Consider the following 13,929-nt stretch of genomic DNA (forward strand, 5'->3'; position numbering starts at 1 on the left):
CCATGGAAGCAAAGTGAGATATTTCCACTTTCAAAACGTATTCAGTGTTCTTTTTCTGTGTGCTTTTTTCCATCCACCAATGGTGATCCTTTAGAAGTCCCACCTCTCCCACTGCTTCTTTCTTTGAGATTGCCTTGCCCTGACTGCCCACAGTCCCCTGCACTGATCATGTCCATTCATACATAAAGGCGGCAAAAGTAAACACCAATGACTATGTTGTTATTTCCAGGTGGAAAAGCTGATAAAGGAACTTGTCCCACACTCTGTGTTGTTCACACAAACATAGGAGTCCTGTTCTTTTCAACAGTGTCTGACTTTGAGGTCACTGGTTATTCCGGGGGGGGTCAGTAAAGAAACAGATCTTTTACTTTTTCTCCAAAAAGTTTGAGCAGTCTTGGCAAGTACCACAACATCTACAGAGGACCACCTTAGCCAAAATGGGATAGCTGAATAGCAGCACTGCTGCAGCTGAGGTCAGCTGAAGGCCTTAGGCTGGGTGAGCGGGGTTTTCAGGTCTGTTCTCCACTGTTACAGTTAAGTTTTATTCAGCCTATCTCAAAATCACAAAAAATTATAAATAGCTCAAGTAGTCAGAACTTCAGACCACTGAAATGACCAATGTTTCAGGGACACCAGAAAAGTAGGAATAGAGATGGGTGGTGAATGAGTGGTGAGGGAAAACAACCTGACTGCTGAGACTAATTTTTTTTTCTGGTGGGTGAAGAGCTTTACAGCTCTGCTAGATTTTGTAGATATTGATGTCAGCATTTTATTTTCTTAAACTTAAAAGAGATACAGTCTTTTGGGTTTTTTTCTGTTCTCTATTCCTTCTGCATAATTTCTGAACTACTTTCCTGTTGTTATCCTTCCCCTCCAATGGAAAGATTCAAGTACACGAGTCTCAGAGACAGTTTCCCAGCAAAGCACTGAAATAGGCTGACAAACTTCTGTGGAGTATCCCTGAGTCAACCACTCACTGGCTTTGCCTCTCTGGAGCCTTCAGCCATAAACAAATTCTTGCAGGGAACCTTTGTTATATTGCATTTGATTTATGTTTCCAGTTAGAGTAGATTTTTTTAGCTCATTTCCCAGCTCTACTTTATTGCTGTTTACATGCCATCTCTATTTCCCAGTTGCATTTAATAAGCAGGTTACTTTTTTAAGGTTACTTTTTCTTTTGTAGAATCTGGCTCAGATTCCAAGGCAAGGGATAACATAGATGCTTATGGAGCTCCTCAACTCTTTGTTTAAGGTATGAAGAGAGCTTGTCTTCACTCTTCTGGCTGCACTTAAGGAGCAGACTTCTCTATTCATGACTATAAAAAAATCTCTTTGTGCTGCATATTTCTACTGGGTTTTTTTCAAAGGTCTTATGCATTCCATTTACCTCAGAGTTCCCATAAAATGTCTCATGGCATATTTCACAATAATCAGGTAATAATCAGTGTCATGATTGTGTCTGTTGATAATGAACAGAATTCTTCACATATGCACATTAGCCTGAGCAGCAATATAATTATCATCTGACTTGTTGAGTCAAAGAACTGGTCTTTCAGGAATCCTCTACTGCTACTGCCAAGCCTACTCTTCCCACAGCCAAGTGTTTCTCAAGGAAATTCCAGGTCAGACTCGACACTGGTAGGTAGCAGGGGACAGACCTATGCCAGGAACATCTGCTGGTTTAGGTTCTCTATAGATTTCCTGCTGCACATGTTCTATACCTCTTGTGAGTCGCATTCTCTAAATTGCCTATGGTGTAACATATGAAATTAAGAAAGGAGATAATCACTAAGAGTAAGTATTGTGTTAAAGACTCAGGTGGGGACATTTGAGGCTGCAGATAACACAGGATTACTGTCTCCAACTATTCTATAAAAGATCACTGCACAGTGGTCCTAATAAACCATTCTCCAAATCCATCAGAAAGAGCACAGAAAGTGAAGTGCTTGAACTGCAGGAAAAGAAATTTAGGTTGAGAGTGGTGCCTTCTTTTTCTCTGCCTGTAAAGAGAGAGGCAGGGCACTGCATTGACTAGGAAGGTCATAGGGTCTGCGAGAATTTTCCAGAAACAGGTTAGACAAGCATCTGTCAGAAATAATGCAAATGTAATTGCTTCTGCCTATTGGGCTAGGGGGAAGGACTAAATGACCTCCTGAGACCGTTCCAGTCCCTCATTGTTTCTGTTTGTACAGTTGTGCCTTTTAAAGAGCTGCTTCACCCTGCAGTGAAACAGGATTCACCAGTCGTATGAAGTTTCATAAGGACAAGTGACTGATTCTGCAACTGGGATGGGGTAACCCTGGATGTGCAGACAGAATGGAGAATGAGAGGCTGGAAAGCAGTGCTGCAGAAAGTGAGCTGGATATCCCGGTCAACAGAAAGCTGAACTTGAATCAGCAGTGCCCTGGCAGCCAGGAGGGCCAACCCTGTCCTGGGGGGCATCAGGCACAGCATGGCCAGCCTGGAAGGGAGGGGATTGTCCTGCTCTGCTCTGCACTGGGGCAGCCTCAACTCCAGTGCTGGGGGCAGCTTTGGGTGCCACAGTATAACAAGGATATAAAGCTATTGGAGAGTGTCTGAAGGAGGGCAATGGAAATGGTGAAAGTCCTACAGCTCCTCCATATGAGGAGCAGCTGAGGTCTCTTGGTCTGTTCAGCCTGGGGAAGAGGAGACTGAGGGGAGACCTCATTGTGCTCAACATCCTCACAAGGGGAAGAGGAGGAGCAGGCACTGGTCTCTTCACTCTCATGACCAGGGACAGGACTTAAGGTAATGGCCTGAAGCTGAGTCAGGGGAGGTTTAGGTTGGATGTTAGGAGAAAGTTCTTCACCCAGACGCTGGCTGGGCACTGGAAGAGGCTCCCCAGGGCAGTGGTCACAGCACCAGCCTGACAGAGTTCAGGAAACTTTTCAACAATGCTCTCAGGCACATTGTGTGATTCTTGGGGTGTCCTGCACAGGGTCAAGAGCTGGGACTTCCTGATTCTGATGGGTCCCTCTCAACTCAGCATATTCTATGATTCTGTTTAAAGTATCTCAGTATGTGATGAAATTGTGCTCGTTTTGGCACAGAATCATGTTCTGATCATATTAGATCATTTCAAGTGCTGCAAAAGCAGAAGAAATCTTACTCATATGAAGAAACAGGAAACTAAGCATAATTATTCTGTATTTTGTCAGCTCATGTGTTTACTTATCTGTCCACCTTCCTCCATGCATGTTTAAAGGCAAAAAGGAACACTGGCAATTTGTAAGAATGCCCAAGTAAACAGTATGCTCAGTATTTCCATGAAGCCATATCCCTTCTCCATCGGTCTTCCTGACACTCACCCCCTGGTCTCTCTGCCAGTTTGTGCTGGTTTGCAGTAATGGGAGAAAAGCTCACCCCAGGAAAAGTTCTTCCTGCCCTTGTCAGGCTCTTTCTGGCTGCCCTGCTTTAGATCTTCTACGTAGCTTGGTGAGATGAAAGCTGTGTGTGTATTTAATGCAGTAGGTCCAGGTTAGCCTAATCATAGAATCATAGAATCATAGAATCAATGATTTGGGTTGTAAGAGACCATAAAGAACATCAAGTTCCAACCCCTCTGACATGGGCAGGGACACCTTCCACTAAAGCATGTTGCTCACAGCACCATCCAGCCTGGCCTTGAACTCTCCTAGGGATTGGGCATCCATGACTTTTCTCTGGGCAACCTGTCCCAGTGCCTCACCAACCTCACAGTAAAGCATTTCTTTCTTATATCTAGTCTAAACCCACTCTCTTTTAATTTGAACCCATTCCTGCTTTTCCTGTCACTATATGCTCTTGTAAAAAGTCCTTCTCCATCTTTCTTGTATGCCTCTTTAGGTATTGGAAAGCCACAATTAGATCACCCTTAAGCATTTTCCAGGCTGTACTTTCCCAATTCTCTTAGCCTGTCCTCATAAGATAAGTCCTCTGTCCCTCTAATCATCTTGGTGGCCTCCCCTGGACTCATTCCAACAGGTCCCTGTCCTTCCTGTGCAGGAACCCCAGAGCTGGACACAGCACTGCAGGTGGGGTCTCACCAGAGCAGAGCAGAGCAGAGCAGAGCAGAGCAGAGGGGCAGAATCCCCTCTCTTGCCCTGCTGCCCACGGGGCTTGGGATGCAGCCCAGGACAGGATTGGCTTTCTGGGCTGTGAGTGCTCATGGCTGGGTCATGTCCAGCCTCTCACCCCCAGCACCCCCAGGTCCGTGGCAGGGCTGCTCTGATCTGTTCATCCCCAGCCTGAATTGATGCTGGGTTTGCTCTGACTCAGGTGCAGCACCAGAACTTGTCTTGTTAATCTGCATTACATTGCCATGGTCCAAGGTCTTGAGCTTGCCCAGATCCCCGTGGACGGCATCCAGTGGTTCAAGGGTGCCAACAAGACCGCTCAGCCTGGTGTCACCCGAAGAGTGACACATTTGCTTAGAGTGCAATCAATCCCTTTCTCTATGTCATTAAATAAAGATATTAAATAACAGTGATCTCAATAGGGACCCTTGAGTGGTCCACATAGTCACTGATGTCCGTTAGGACTCAGACACAGGCTGTTACCTTCTGGATGCAACCATCCAACCAATTTTTTATCTAACATTTCACCCATCTAATCCATCTCTTTGCAATTTAGAAAGAAGGATGTTGGGCAGAACCATGTCAAAAGATTTACACAGATCCAGAAAAATGACATCTGTAGCCCTTCCCTTATCCAATGATGTAGTCACTCCATCATGGAAGAGCACTAGTTTGGTTTAAGGATGTATGAGGATTCAGTACATTGGTTACAATCAAATCTGTATCTTGACTGCTATGAAGCATAGTCTACTGGTTGGCATGGTAACAGCTAATGACATTTAGACAATGTATGTTCTTTTCATTCTCAGTTACAGTATTTGAGACCTTCAAAAGAGATCTTGGAGGAGTGGTGGGTGATGATAGGGAAGGAAAGTCAGGAGAAGTGAAACATTAGGTTACACCAGTTTCTTTGAAGATTGCCGCTGTAGCTTGTCTATCTATCGGCTGTTTATTAGACTGGAAAAAATCATTGCTATGTGTTTCATGACCTGCATTGTGACAAAATTCCTGCTCCCTGGTGTGAGCCTGAATCCTCTCCAGGACCACACACCAGTGAAAAGGAGCTTCCATTTTTTCCTACTAAGCCTCCATGGCTGGAAATCTCACAGGTGTGCTTTGCTTGCTCTGGTCACTCAATTAGCAGCTGCAGGCTACAATTCACTTCATCTTCCATGTTTGAACTTAGTTCACCAAGGTGCCAAATATGAGACAAGGCATAGAATGAAAATCATATGACACTTTCTTGTGTTCTGGATTGGCTGGTCTAACTAGGATCAATTCACCTCAGTTCATTAGAAACTAGTTCCTCTGAGAAAGAAGCTGTATGTGAAATAACCTGACCCATCTGGAGACAGTCATGTTAAAAAAAAATACAGGAAAGAAAACAATGTTATCCTTCTTTGAGTCAGCATCTTTCTAACACAGACAGACATAACAAATATTGCCTTTTGTAATTCTTGTAATTTCTCCTGGTATTACAAGAGGAAATGAATTTATTTCCTGGTATCTAAAGTCTCTCATGCTATCAGACAGGCCCAAGTTATCTTTGGGCAGGGGCATATATACAATAAAAACTTTTTCAGAAATCCCTGTTGGCATGAAGTTGTATTATGATTTGTCTATTGCCATCTTTTCAGATTCACAAGGACAGATCAGTATTCTTAATGGAATCCTAGTTCTTTCCTAAAAAAATAGCATTGTAGTCCTGCGCTATGGCTACCCAGGCTCAATAGGTCTCTTACTTGACCATTTCATATCTGAAGCACAAAAGTTTGCATGGAGCTTATTTGAAGCATTTGAATATGATTTTTCTCCTTTTTGGGGCTTATTTATCCATCAGAGAACTAAAAGTTGTGTTGTGGGAACTGTGTTTAATGAATATTCAGGAAAAAAATTACAAACTCCCCAAACAAACAAACATGGATGCAGTTATGTGACACCTTAAAGAGAGATAAACATGAAGTCTAGCATGAGATGAACACACCAAGAACGAACATGGCTTTGCCTTTGCCACCTTGGTTGTTCCCCTTCCTATTGCTACATGTCAGGACTACCCTTTGCCCAGAGCCAGGCTTTGGGTGAGGTGTAAGATCTTCCCCTTCTCTGGAGAACCGCATGCCACTTCTCTCTGCCAGCCCACAGGGTCTGAGCTCCATCTGTGGCATGAATACAGGGCAACTCTAAACAAATGTGCACATATGTCAACTCTGCATGCTGGGAAAGCAAAGCCAGAAACCCACAATCAGGCAAATAGAAACCTTTTGCATTGTGGAGACTCTAAATTAAATATTCATTTTTACAATATAAAACATTCATCTTTGACCCAAAGGTTTTGCCTAAAACTCCAAGTATCTAGGTCACTTGTTGGTTTGAAATGTCATTTTAAAAACACTGCTCTCTCAAACTCCTGCTGGCACTGATATTTCAAGAGCATGAGTTTAACATATGTTGGGAGCACATAAAATCACTGTAGCAGAAAAGCAAACGTATGAGCAGTGGTGGTACTGAGAAGCATCATGTGTCAGCCAGATCAGATAAAAGTGTTAATGAAAAAAAGGACGAGCAATGGGATAAGAGAAGGAGGCTAAAGAAAAAAAGTATATTAGAAAGGAAAGAGCATGCGAAAAGGTGATGTCTGTTAATGTAATTTGTCAAATACAGGAACAATTATACGGGCAGGACTTTCCTGACTAAACACATATTACATGATTTTGATCAAATTGCATCCAGGAGTGACAGGTCTGCAGATGATTTCAAAGCCCTTACAGAAAATCATACATACTGTTGCTGCCACTCTTTTGGAAAAGACAGCTTCATATAGGATAGGTCCTGCAATAAATGGTGTTTCTTTCCCCTCCTCCTCAAGTTCCAGTAAAAATTAGTACTCTAAATGTAAACTCACCTTCTAAAGCAGTATCAGTATTCACAACTGGGAATGAAAAAGTGAATTACAGCTGAGTGCATTCAGTATGCCAGCTGGTGAATATAGAAAAACAGCTGCTGCTGGCAGCCAACTGTGAAGATCATGTGGACAATATTATGTTCAGAACATAAAGTGAACAAGTTGCATGCTGGCATGGATTCTCTTGCAGCAACAGTGCCCAATGCCTTGTAAAATGTTACAAATAGAGCCAAACTCTATGGATTAGAAGCAGTATAGACAAAAATTATCATGGTTGTGACTACACAACTAATGCAGCTAGCCTGGGCCTTGTCTTGTGCCATGAGCTGGGGCCAAATGTGAGATAGGCACTGCCACTGTAGGGTTTAAACCTGATTGCTGCTAACCTGGTGAAAACTACATCCAGAACTGATGAGTCATTAAACCACCCTTCAATATCCACGGCATAGCCTGTGCAGCAGAAGCACTAATTCATGATGATACTTTGATACATTTTCTTTTTCTAGTTTCAGAACATTTTATACCAGAACTAAGAGCCATAGTTCAAAGTGAAAACATGAATTCACATCAGGGAGAGGCAACAATCTATTCTCGATGATGACTATATGATCTGAGAACCAAAAGGCTTGGAAACCTGTTTCCAAATGATGCCCTGTCCTGCTCTTCTACATGGGTGATTTGCATTCCCCAATTACAAGAAAGGAGACCTGACTCCTACCACACTTAGACTGAGCTCATTACAAGGTCCACCACAGTACCAGGGATGCCCTGTGAGATCAGATCTTACGTGGCCTGCGTGGGAAGTGTGAAATTCCACGTGACCAGACCTCCAACACAGTGGCAGTGTGCAGGAGAAATGGGTCACTTGACCAGTATATCCTGTCATGGGTGACTGTGAGAGAGGCGTCTCTTGAGATGCCCCTTTTAACACAGAAATGTGTCTCCTCCATTTATAAGGTATCTGCTGACATGAACACAGCCCTCAAAGGGGGTAAGCCCTGAGCCCTCTCATGGGAGTGGGAAACTGAGAGCCTGGCATGCTGTGCAGAAGGCTCAATGGCTCTTCAAAGGACAGCAGTTGAGGGAAATGCTTAATCACTTGAACAGAGCAGCACCTCACTTTCTCCTTATTTACTAGTGATGAACATTTCTCACGGAATTTCTTTTGTCTCTCCTCCAGAATGTGGGACCACTTGCTAATATTTTCCCTTCAGAGTGAACGTTTTTGAGCCATTGGTTGTTTCTCTCTGCTCCCATTTCCAGAATATTGTCTCTGTCTTCCTTAAAAGGCCATTTGTAAAGGTACTTAATATATTTTCTATTTCTAATGCAGCTGTTCCACTAGACAGCAATATGGATGCTGTGTGCAAAAGCTGAGATATTCTTCTCCATGTGCATGAAATGCATTACCTACAGACACTGCACTTCACCAGTTCTTCCCACCTTGGACATTTTCACTCCTTTGGAAGTTGTTCCCCTTTTTGAACACCAGAGATGTTTGCCACCAGAGCCCTTTCAGAGGCTCGTGTGGCTCTCATGACTGCCCCATCTGACATTTTCCACCACTTCTACTGAGCATTTCCCAGGCCTGTTTCACAGACATACTAATGGAAGTGCAGAAGCGCTAATGGTGGGATTGAGCTCACCTTTACTCACTTAACCCCAAAATCAGGAATCTAATCAGGAATCTAATCATCTAGGCTCTCTCTACAGTCAATGTAGAAAGACAGGTACCTCCAGAGCATGATTCATTCCTCTTTTCTTGGACAACTATCCTAAAAGAGGTTGAATTGAATGATGGAGGAGAACTAAATAACTAGTTTACCTGAGATACCTATCTGCAGGATGACTTCAGCTAAGTGCTGGGCTCCTGGTCCAAGTGATGTACTCAAGCTCAAGAGGGGAATCTGGGACAGAGTCAGCAGTCAGATTCTTTCTCCCACCTCCAAGGCATCTGCCCAATTAAAGTCTTTCTTCACTATGGAAACATTCTTTAAAGCAGGAAAAAGTTAAAAAGGTTCTCCCTGTGCCTCTGATATCACACCTCTGACATCACCTTTTTTCCATCCAAATCCCTTTGAAATCCAAAAGCTGCTATTAAAACACAGATATAATTCTTCCACTGTCTTTTTGTTCTTTCCTTAAAAGAGCAACAAGCACAACAAAAAACCACAATCGGAAAAATTCAGGAAGAAAAGGCTCAAGGCTAAGGCATGGTTTCTATCTAATTTGAATTCAAATAAGTTTTTCATTATTTCTAAATTTAATTATAGCCTTCAAATGTCTAAAGTTGCATGTGAAAATAGTAAACAGAGCTTAAATATACCCTAGAACACCACGCAGAATCACAAACACTGCTAATTTGCAAGGATGCTGTTTTCTTGATCAACATAACACCATGATACCTTCCTTTGTGTCCTCAGCCAGAGTAAGCAGATGGAGAAACATCTTTTACATACCTTAAAAATGTATATAAATATGTCCTTATCTGAGATCTAGTGAGCAGATTTGACCTTCACAGGGAATTCTAGGACTCTTTCTCTGTTTTAAAATGCCCTGGAGAATGTAACTGGAACCAATAATTTTCCAGAAGTACTGTTTAAGCAACCATAATGGTTCTTATATCACATATATAATTTCCTAGTAAGTGCTATTGGAATTTTCAAAACTTTCTGTATCTCTGCATTCAAATAGAGTGCACATGTCTCAGAGGACTTTCTATAACATCCCCTTTTGGTCCTGTTTGGTCCTTTTGGCTCATAACCCCATTACATTCTCAATGATGTTACTCATAGGAATAAGGGTCCAGGACATAAGCCAAATACAGTGGCTGTTTCTCTTCCTTTGTTCAATGATTTCACAGAAGCCTATCTCATTATCTTTCAGAGAACACAAATGAGAGTGGGGGTTATAATGAATTGCAATAGGTTTGTTCTTTACAAATCCTGAAACTAATTTCATGCACTACCTGAAAGGCAGCTGTTTCACCCACTGGTTTTCAAGGATTTTTGAGAGAAGCAAAGATGTCAGAATCTCTTCAAAAAGTCATCAAGTATATAATTTTTGAAGTACTAGGTAACTTAATTCAGTGTGTCATTAATAGCTCTCACAACAGCATAGCAGTATTAATGTGTAGTTATGGAGCTGAAGGGGAAGTTCACATCTTCCCAGAGTTTGTTTTGCTTGCTTGCTTGTTAAACAACCCACAGCCCTGGAAGGCTCTGAGATATACCCAACATTTAACTTGCAGCCAGAAAAGTGAAAAATGTACAACTGTTTCTCCTTTTAGGCTCTGGGAGTTTTTTTAGTAAAAGTAGTTCAAATTCTTGTTCTGGGTTACATTAGAGGAAAATTTTATTGATGGATTGCAAATTAATTCAAACTCCAAATTGGTGTCATCTCAGACTAAGAATATTTGGGGGTTTTGTTCTGCTTCTGAGTTGCTGTTGAATTCTTTTTTATTATCAGAGATCTTTCAATTATTTTCTGTGCAGACTTGTGTTTAACGTACACCATCTCCAGTGACAGTTTGCCCATTGGTGCTCAGACCTCAGAACTCCTCTCACAATTCATGCATGGCGGTGTATAGCTCTGGCCATGCAGATTATAGCATGTGTTGGTGCTCAGAGGAGGACAGAAGTTTTTCCTGCATTTTTCATCTAACTGTCATATAGAAGTGTAACACTGGATTTGGTTTAAATGTCAAAAGTTTTGGTAGCATGGGGAGCTACAGGAGCCACATCTGTGAGAAGATGCCAGAGGCTTCCCCCATGTCCAACAGAGCCAATCCCAGCCTGTTCTGAGATGGACTCACCACTGTTCAAGGCTGAGCCCATTACTGATGGTGGCAGCATCTCTGGGACAACGTATTCAAGAAGTAAAAAACTGCAACTGCAGATGAAGAGAGGAGTGAAAACAAGTGTGAGGAACAACTCTGCAGTCATCAAGGCAAATGAAGGAGGGGCAGGTGCTTCAGGCACTGGAGCTGAGGTTCCCCTGAAGCCTGTGGTGCAGACCATGGTGAGGCAGCTGTGCCCCTGCAGCACATGGAGGGCCATGGTCGAGTTGAGATCCACCTGCAGCCTGTGGAGGACCCCACAAGAGAACAGGTGGACACCTGAAGGAGGGTGTCATCCCACGGGAAGCCCTCAGTGGAGCAGGTTTGCTGCCAGGACTTCTGTCCCCTTGGAGACCCATGCTAGAGCAATTCATGAGGAACAACTTCACATGGGAAGGACTCATGATGGAGAAGTTTGGGAAATACTGTCTTCCATGGGAGGGATCCCACAGTGGAGCAGGGGAAGAGCCAGAGGAGGAAGGAGCAGTAGAGACAATGTGTGATGAACTGACCACAACCACCATTACCCTCCCCATAAACCTCTCAGAGGGAGGAGGCAGATAAAATTGGGAGTGAAATTGAGTCCAGGAAGAAGGGAAGGATGGAGGGAAGGTATTTGAGGATTTGGATTTATTTCTCATTACCTTACTCTGATTTTGCTCAGTAATTAATTAAACTAATTTCCTCGAGCTGTATGTGTTTTGCCCATGACAGCAATTGCAGAGTGATCTCTCCATGTCCTCATCTCAACCCACAAACCATTCATTATATTTTTCTCTCCCATGTCCAGCTGAGGAAGGGAGTGATGGAGCAGCTTTGGTGGGCACCTGGTATCCAGACAGAGTCAAAACAACATGAATATGATAATTGTGAAATTTATATTGGTACAATGGAAAATTAAGGAAATATGGTGTGTTATCACCAAAAGGAAGTGAAATTACCTGCCTAAAAAATGCAGAAAGGGGGTAAGGTCAAGCTGCTCACCCTTTCTGGCACGGAGCTCCCTTTGGAGTTACCCCTTGCACACAGAGCAGGTTGTTGCTCACTGGGGACTTTGCTTTTGAGCTCTCTGAGTCAGACCCTTACCCAGCCACTGCCAGCCCTGCTAGTTCCCATCCCATCCCGTCCCATCCCATCTCTCCCAGTAGGGCCAGCCACCAGCTTTCAAAATGAGGAGCTGCTGTGAGTCTACTCCCTCCACTTGGGACTTGCAGAGACCCTAAAAGCCAACTCGTGAGAAACAGAAGACAAAAAAATACGCATGAGTGTTGTTCGTGAATGTGCATGAAATGCCACTAACAAGCTGGTGGCCTGACTAAGCGTTCATGGTCTCACGCAGTCTGTTGCAATATTTTCCCTTTCGTGTACAGGGGATTTTGGTTTCATCTTTGGAAAAACATCTCCAACCTAGAGCCAGTGTACTCCATTCTCCATTAGTAAAGTTCATGATAACTTGGCTTCATTCCCAGTTGGAAAGTGTCCTCTGCACTAACAAGCCACTGGCCAAATTTCTCCCTGGGCAGCCTGAAAACTGCCAGACAGAAATGAGATCTGTAAAACCAAGCTGACAGCACGAGGTCTATACAGACTTTTCCAGGCCTTTTGCCAGGCCCTAGAGGCCTAGTTTTAGAAAGACAAATTGAAACCATAACTAGCTAGCTAAGCTCTCCTCAAACCCTTTTACAGTGACAAAACCCTGCCCTTGCCAGGCCTAGCCCCTGGTACTGGTACATTGCCAATGGCTCTAAAAAGGCATAGCAGAAGTCAAGAAAATGTTGATAGAAGGAAATCTGAGACACACTCCAGCCTCTTCTCCTTCTGTGTGAGGCAATCCAGAGGAATGGGACAGTGACAGGTTCTGGAATTTCCCTTTCTGTGTCCTGCAGGTTTTCTCCTGGATACTGAAAAGGAAGAAAACAAGCCCCCAGGATCTAGCAGCAGTGCAAGATCACATCTGTGAGAAAGCATGAGAGAAAAACTGCTCTCCCTGATGTGATCCTGCAGCCGGCTCCTTTCCCTCAGGACACCATCCTCCTAGCAGCACCCACCACTGTTCCCACTCCCATGGGCTGTCTGACAGTCCAGCTTGCCCAGGGGTAGATTTGAAAAAAGCCAGGACTTTTAAAGGACAGGTTATTACCAATAGCTGTTTTTGTATGCATAGAAATTCACATGGGACACAAGCCTACATAAATTTTTAGGTACACAACCTAAATACCACTTGAAGGTGACAAAATATTTGTGCTTGAGTGAATAACATGTCCTTTCAAGAGTAAGGAAGACATTGCCATGGCTTCATGTTTAACAATGTTCTTTTTTTGTTTTGTTTTTAATCAATGTATGCACAGGAATTACTATGGCAAGGAAGTGGGGGCTTTATTAGGTAGAGGCAGTCTTATATAGTTAATGTGCTTTATTTCTCATAAAGGTACTGTGGAATAAAGGACAAGGACAAGTACATTGCGTGCTCAAGTGTTAGTGGATATCAAAAAGAAAAGTACATAAGGACTCGTGTTTGCAAAAGCAAACCATGCTTATGAGATATACAAATGACTACAGAGTCCAGTTCTCTGAAGACTTAATACATTTATTTATAGCTGACTGATTCAGGACTAAAATTTTGGAACAAGTTCACATATTCTTGTTTCTCCTGCCACAGCTTGCAGTTGTCTTTTTTTTTTTTCCAGCAACCAAAGGAAAGAGAACCCTTTTTAACCACAGCATTTGTCTCCTTTCCAAGTCATAAAAAAGTAAATAAACTTTTACTAAGCACAATGCTCAAATTGAGGGGAGGATCTTTTCTGTCCAGCAGTCTTTCATCTCGGAAAACTAAACAATAATATTGACTCTTACACAAAATTCCAGTGCACTACAGAAATCTTTCAGTAGAAAGGGAGAAAGGCAACAGAAAAGCAGGCACAGCATCTTACAGGAGAGAACAAGACTTTGATTCTTCAGTGTTCAGTGCAGTCACACAGCTTGGAACAGAAAGGCTTGAGAGTAGAGGAACAAAATAATACATAATCCCTGAACAGCTTCCTTACCTAACCACAGTTCCCTCAGTCCATGGTTTTATATTCTTTAATTCTTGCCTTGTTCTATGGTGCATAACA

This window comes from Lichenostomus cassidix, chromosome Z (genome assembly GCF_008360975.1).
Source record: "Lichenostomus cassidix isolate B80296 chromosome Z, HeHo_3.0, whole genome shotgun sequence".
Taxonomy (NCBI): domain Eukaryota; kingdom Metazoa; phylum Chordata; class Aves; order Passeriformes; family Meliphagidae; genus Lichenostomus; species Lichenostomus cassidix.